The following is an 8,425-nucleotide window of genomic DNA, read 5'->3' on the forward strand; positions in this document are numbered from 1 at the left end:
AACTGTATGACGAGCAATTGTGGTCGTCGCTGCGGACAGTGCTATGTGACCATATCTTTTTCGGATGTCCTGAGGATTTCTGACTTGTAATAAATCATCAAGTTGTAAATGATAACTTGTAGTATTTCAATGCAAGAATTTATTTTACTTAAATGCCTTGAGTCTGTGCTATTACTTGTAACCCGCCCAAATAATTTGAATAAGGATTTAATAAAGTTTTTCGCTGTTGTTTAGAAAAAAAATTTTATTCCAAAATTTTCAAGTTAAATATTTGGGGCGTTACAATTATGGTATCAGAGCATGACAAGAATATATGGTTCATGGCCTTCCAGCAACCCTGCAAGAGCTCTGTAAGTATATAATATTTGAATAGTCTTTATTTCTTGAAGAAATTGATTTATTGTGTGATAAGCGAGAACGTAGATATATTGCTAGGAACATCATTCAATATACGTTGTGATCAAGATGATCGGGAGACGTATGTTATGTTGTTGTTCGAGTAGACGGATTCAGAAATGAATTTTTATATATATATATACCCTAAATATGACTCTACATACTCTAAGTAAGACACAAGGTTAAAATTTCAACTTATTTTGAAGTTTTCATTTGGAATAACACACATGCAACGGTCCCTTGTATAATGAAAAGAATATCACAGGGATGAGCATTATAAGATTCTGCATAAGGCATAAATGAAAACATTAATTATTAAAAAGAGACAGACTTCTCTTCTCATAGTGTTACAATTAACGATGAAAATAATAGTAATATAGATTAAAGCACATTGTTTGGATCTTTGAAATTACCTGAGAGATTTTCATTTGATAACATACGGAAAAAAAAAATTAATACAAGAAAGATACTTCAGTCTAGTTGCTTAGTTCTTGTAACGAATTTCGCAGACGAAATTCTTTTTAGGGGGAAAGGATGTAAAACCCGCAAAATTTTGACAATTATCAAACTAAATAAAGGATAAAATCCTTTGAAATAAATACGATAAAATGATGTTGAGTTGATCCAAATGGATCTTAAAATCCAAACTGGATCAACTGGATCCAGTATCTGGATTTGGATACGATGAATGAATTCGGATCCTAGATGGATCCGAAACCCTATTAGAATCCAATTGGATCTAAAGGGATCCAAATAGGGTCGAACCATAATTAAGATCCAGAAATGTAGTTAGAAAGTTCATAAGATTTAAAATATAATTATTATCCAACTCATATTTGAGATTCATCGAGAATCAATACGTATATAAGAGAATTTTAGTTGCAAGAATGAGCAAGTAAAGAGGAGTTGGTGTAGTGGTCAAGATGTTGTACTCACAGGGAAGAGATCCCCAGTTCAAATCCCTCTGTGCGTTAGGGACACTTTTTGCGAAAATATTTTATAACCAACGATTTTTTTTTAGTAACTCCTCATTAAAGTGACTTTAATAGGAAAACGTGTTTTCAAGAGGTAAGAGGGGCTGGACGAATTCCCAAATGGGAAACTCAAAATGGCTATAATGAGAACTTAAATGTGGAGGGCGGTTTTCAAGAAAGACTAAAATCCCTACATTTTTGCTAAACTAAAAAAAAGTAGGTGGTAATGTGAGGAGTTACCACTTACCAAAAAAAAAAAATTAAATATCTAAGAAACAAAGATCTCTCCCCTTTTTCCCACGATTTTTCCTTTTTGAAAGACTTGCAACACAAGTATAGAAAGGGCACCACTAAAAAGAAAAAAAAAATGGTTGACAAACCATATGCACATGAAGAAAAAAGGGCAGTATGGTACAATTGATTTAGAATGTAGAAAAAAGAGGAGAAAACGTGAATGGTGGATAGTTTCTAAAATTTTAGAAATTTAAAATTCAGGCTTAAATGAATGAGATTAATTAGGGAAAGGTGGGCCTTGAGAAAAGAAAAGAAAAAGCGTGAACTCATTTTGGGCTCCATCGTTTTCCTCTCTCAACTCTCTCCCTCTCAACGTCTTTTCACCTTCTCTCCCACCGTGAGTGTGGACTCCATTGCTGGACATGTGAACTCCATTGTTGGACGTGTGGACTCCATTGTTGAAGTGGTGTGCCGCTCCGCGAAGAAGAAATATCGCCTTGTTCGCTCGGAACTCCAACAAGAGGTAAGGGGTACTATATCTTTATGGGTGTGTTTGATGCCCTGTAGCACAAGTATATTGCAGCACCCTGCACATATATAAAAAAATTACATACATCCATTTAAAATGAAAAATGGCGAATGGGAGATCCAATCGGTCCTCGTTGCATAGGCTATGTTTGAATCTCCTATCACGGAATGTCGATCTGCCCTTCTAGGGAGATTATAGACATAGTTGATCACCATGTCATAGACATCGTTTTCAGTTTATAATATATATATGTATATATATAATAACCCCGATGGTTTCTATAGCAGGTATATTCAATTACGTTTGGAAATGTTCATGCGAATACATTCTGGAGGAACCCATCACCAGTTTCTTTTTATCATCGGAGTCTATACACTCTTATAATAGAATCGTGTTTATGTAAATACATTCTGAACGACCCCATCACTTGGCTTCTTTTTCACATGGGTCTATAAAATCACATAAAAGGTTCACGCCTATTGATTAGGATACATAGAAATTTAGTTGTTTTTAAATTTTTCCTAGGTATAAATAACCGCGTTCATGCCTATTGATCTAGTCATAAAGAAGAAGAAAAAAAAAATTATACACATGAGCCATACACTCATGTCGTGGGTTGTGCGCTTGTAACCGGTGATAGGTAGATACACATGTTCTACACTTGAGATTGAATACTTTGACTGCTGAAAATGAAGAAAAGAAAAACGAAAAATTTATTTTTTTCTTCATGTTTGTTGGTCTTGCCCCTATCGTGAGTGTTTGGAAGTTAAATTGAAACATGGCAGGTTGCATTGGACATTAAACAATTATGCACTCGTTGCTGATTTTTTTTTTTTTGACAATACGTGGCTGAGATTTTTCCTTAGGGAAACAACATGTGTTAAGTTGGGAAATAAAATATTTAGTGGGTAGTTTAGTGGTTGCTGATTTATTTTTTTGACATTACGTGGCTGAGATTTTTCCTTAGTGAAACAACATATTTTGGGAAATAAAATATTTAGTGGGTAGTTTAGTGGTTGCTGATTTATTTTTTTTGACATTACGTGGCTGAGATTTTTCCTTAGTGAAACAATATGTGTTAAGTTGGGAAATAAAATATTTATTGGGTAGTTTAGTGGTTGCTGATTTATTTTTGACATTACGTGGCTGAGATTTTTCCTTAGTGAAACAACATGTGTTAAGTGGGGAAATAAAACATTTAGTGGGTGATTCACCCAAGAATATTGGCTGCACCCAGACATACAAAGGTATGCTTAAGAGTTTCAGAAAAAAAAAAAAAAACAAGGTATGAAACTAACGTTTTGGAAAGGCTCATATGCATTGTATTTTATTTTGAAACAGTACATGTGTTTCTTTGTGACAGAGCTATATGCTGTTTTGTTTAAGCATATATGAATTGATATCATGTGTTAGACGTTGTATATGAAGATAATATTCTCATATTGCGATTTGATGCATTTTCTTTTTGCCATATATGTACCTGTGAGTTTATTTGCATATTAATATAAATTTGAAAATGGTGTTGCATGCACCTATACACTTAAATGTGTTTCCAGCATGTGAATAACCTACATACATGATATGTTAGTTGGTGGCTCCTGCAATTGTGTCGATCAGCCTACAGGATCTGCATGCACATCATTGAATCAATCAAAATGAATAAATAAATTCCAGATTTCAAATAGTTGTAGCAAGTGTGACTCCACTATGAACGAAAACCGGTCATGGGATTCATGATAGTCACATTACAGTACATGCGAACCTACAACTGCCATTAAACTTATATAACTATCATGTGATAGCATATGCAAATTCTCGTAGTATTATATGGAAGCACTTATGAAGATGTCATATGCCATGAGGGCGTACGAATAATAGGGTATGAAAGCGTACACCCTAGCCTAAAAAAAATAAAAATAAAAATAAAAAAAATACAGTATATCAAGCATATATATGTATATACTAGATAAAATACATTTATATAGGTCTCAACGGCCATTGCCAAGTTATCACAAACAGTGATTGTTAAATTGTCATACGTGATTGAATATGCATACATATCAAGAATGTGTGATCTTGACCATGACAAAGAGAAATGTGAAAAATATGATAATATAGAGTATCATTTCATGCGATGAATACAAATCTATTATCTAAATTTTGACGGTCATATTGCCTATTTAGTGTGAACCTGAAGTTGTCATAAGATTTCCTTATGAAATATGTATTACATCTGAGATTCACTATTATGCACATACTCAGAGTGGGTCAGAGATTTTCTTTTATGTATATACATTAGCTATGGTAAAAGCACATCGCAGTACACATGTTTAGATAGCATGATGATTTTATTATATGCTTATGAAAAGAATGTGATATGTTGATGAATGTGTCAAGTGAATGGAATATCCATGACGTTTTCATGTCGAGCATAGTTTGTATGTGGTTGAAATATAAAGGTTGCAATAAATATTTTAGTGCATGAATCGTCTGTTGTTAAATGCATATTTTTGTTATAATTGCACAAAGAAGATATATTACAAAGGCACGATAATACAAATTGAAACTGAGCATGTCAAATCCTTGTGGTGCCATATGGGCACATATAATACTAAGTGAGTTGCATATAATTGAATCATGATTGCATGTAAATGTTATGACATGTCTTGTGCCGATTGATATATGCTTGTTCTGCAAATATTTGCATAAAAAAAAGGCATTTGTCTTCTCATGACCATGTGAAAGCTCAAAATAGAGCTTGCGGTCTTGCGGGACCATCATAGTGCCATACAAGCACCTATGAAAAGTTGTACTTGTGACATGCCTTATGAGTGCATGGTCAGTGGGGTATGAAACATACACCCGAGCTCAGAAATAAAACTTTAAAATGCTTAAGCATAAGTACTCGGCTCATAGTTGAGCCAAAATTCATGGAAGAACATGGTTGGTGCCTATGGGGCATTCAATGGGTAATGTGCATACACGGATATCACCCCGAGTGTGGGTTAGGATTTTGGAAATCCTCTGTGGTGCAATGACTTGCACATAAAAAAATAAATAAAATGGAAAATTTGCACACATCAAATAAGTGTGGAATTCTGGGTATACCTGAAAGACGGTATATGTTACTGGTTTCCCGGGATACTGGGTATACCTGAAAACGGTATATGTTACTGGTTTCCTAGGGCTCTGGGTACACCTGAAAGACGGTGTATGTTACTGGTCCCATGGTCTATCTTGGAGAGGGTAGATGGTACAAGCTCCGTGGGACAATTTTTGTTTTGGTGAGAGCGAGGCGTCTCACCCGGTCCCCAGTCCACGGAGTTAGGGGGGCAGGACTACCAATGCGTCCTAGGTGGTAGATCCAAGTCTTCTACAGAAGTACAGGGTGCATCCTAATTCTAGTTCTAGCCATTGGGGAGTACTCTCTCGGTCGTGAATCGTCCCCTTTGGATATTCGTACGGCTAGTCATACAGATTATAAATTAATAAACCCTCATATGGTCGCGGTCCGCTACGATGTCGAATGCCTGTGCGTACCCACAGGGTAATTAACAAGATGAAACATAAAGTTAGTGCATTAAGAAAAATCTTCAAGTAGTTGCATATTGCTTGATGTTGAAATTGTTGGAGTAAGTCCTGTAGAGCATGATTCAAATTGGTTTTCCTTTACATGGAAACTGTGATAACTTATGAACAATGTGTTGAATAGTGATATTTGTGCTTTATGCACACTTTACATGAAATGCTTTAGTTAAGTCAGGTGTACATCCACATTTGTTTAAAAGTTATTACTTAAATGAATATGGTTTATGCATATGATGGATCGTGCTTTGATGTTGATGGAATATATCATGAAATGCTTGACTTTATTGACCTGTACATTTATCAATTGTTAAATGGTTATTAGTTTTATCTAAACTTGTTGCACATATACTTGTACACATGACACTGTGCACATTCATATGGATATTATGCTTCTTACTCAGACGTGGTAGTCTGACTCTTTCTGAATTAATGTTTTTCAGGAAACTATATGACGAGCAATTGTGGTCGTCGCTGCGGACAGTGCTATGTGACCATATTTTTTTCGGATGTCCTGAGGATTTCTGACTTGTAATAAATCATCAAGTTGTAAATGATAACTTGTAGTATTTCAATGCAAGAATTTATTTTACTTAAATGCCTTGAGTCTGTGCTTTTACTTGTAACCCACCCAAATAATTTGAATAAGGATTTAATAAAGTTTTCCGCTGTTGTTTAGAAAAAAAAAATTTATTCCAAAATTTTCAAGTTAAATATTTGGGGTGTTACACTTCGTGTTCCCATTCATAAAATTTTTGAAATAAATGAGAAAATGATATGAAGGAAGCATTTCTAAGCTATGTATCTTCATACATTCTATTCTAGTATTGAAAGTGTAAAATTCTCGCTATAGCCTAGCTATTACAACATTGAAATTTGAAATTGAAATGATAAAGTCCTAAGCTATAAACGGAGGTCAACTTTTCTCACATATTTCCTGCAAAAATAGAATTAGCACAAGATAACAGGCGAAATATAGAAATAGATTTGAGAATTGTTGTATTAAAATTAAAGACATAACTGAAAGTGTTCATTCCGATGAAGAACGAATATACTAGATGCAAAGCTTAAACTAAAATATATATATATATATATATATGTATATATATATATATGTATATATATATATATATGTATATATATATACATGATGTACCCTATGCTCATAAAATATAATATATATGTGATGCTGAACTGGAGACATGCAATATAGGAATACATTGTGAGAGGTGTACGCAATATACAACAACATAAGTGAAGGTGCTTGTTTTAATGGTGTAGCCTAAACATGCCGCTAATATTATGGAAATGGTGAACAGTTTTAAATGCTGCTGCTGCAGGGGATGGGATTATTTGCAAATGTAAGGTGTGGTGCAGGTGGTGAGAATTACAACAAATAGAGCAGGTGCTAGGTGTTGAACGCTATGTGCTGGTAGTGAAGTGGAAGGTGTGTGCTGTGAAGAAAGTGGAGTGGGTACCATGGCGATGTTGCCGACTGAGGAAATGCAAGGATATACATAGTGGTGCACAACTGGATGAATAGTGACAGTGGGTAATGCACTGTGATACACTGTGCACAGGAAGTTACAGGAGAGGTGTGGTATAGTGCACCACCACCATACCTGGATACTCATCACAACACAAATTTAGGTGCGCCCACCCTGTTGGATGGACCATGCCATTTAAACACCTACTCCATTTTTGCACAAGTGGATGCAATAGAAACTAACTGAAGGTTTGCAACGACTGTAGCCTCTGCCACTACACCACCTATTTTGTCAATGCATTTATCAACCATTATGGGAAAAGTGATTTTATGTGACGTAGTTGATGATTTCTCTGACTTCAGAACTCACCTCTTGACCCATCTTATAAGAGGACTGGCAGAAAAAGATTTTCTGCAGCAACCGTATTGAAAATTTTTATATAACTGTAGCTGCTTCTGATTGTCTCCTCCAGTAGTATCCATCACAAAGGGCAACACCAACAGAGCTCAGCATTTTCATTGACTGTAGTATGTATTCTAAATAGCAAATGACGATAATATTAGCACTGCCCACCTTTTTCAATATCTGCTCAACTTTGAAAGCGTGTTTCAAGCAGAACACTTGTAGTCTCAGGAATGTCTTGGATCTTAAAAATATTGATGGACAGACCGAGGGATTTGATGGTCAAAATCGAAAAAGTTTCATCTTTCGATTAAGTTATAAAGCATGTAGAATTCCTTACAAAGCAAGAAGGATGATCAAACCTGTAGAAGTGCTCCAAGTTGTTCTGTATTAGCTTTTCACCTTCGATCTTTTGATATAGCTGCCTTTGTCTTGGTATTTCAGGATTTGCTAGGTGAGAGCACCTTATATCATTTGCATTGATAAATCTTATGACAAAAATCACCACCTGTATTATCCTCCAGCGAGTCAGTCTAGATAAATCAAGAAAAGATTCCCACTCATCAGGGCAAGACTTCAAACCCTTATATATATAAGAAGTGCTTCAGGTTTACGTAAACTATGCGAAGCAATATGTCCTTTAAGCAAAGCCTCAGTTAGCGGCGGCAGTGGGTTTTACCTGGATCCGAGGCAGAACATGTATATCGGAATAGAACACACCTTTCTGAATCCACAAAGCACAATAATCATGAGGACTAAGCATAAGGAGTTAGATCAAAACACAGGCACTGATTGACAAAAACTTGAGAAATATATAT

Source organism: Nuphar pumila, chromosome 1, assembly GCF_984573655.1.
Source record: "Nuphar pumila chromosome 1, dmNupPumi1.hap1.1, whole genome shotgun sequence".
NCBI classification, from domain to species: Eukaryota; Viridiplantae; Streptophyta; class Magnoliopsida; order Nymphaeales; family Nymphaeaceae; genus Nuphar; species Nuphar pumila.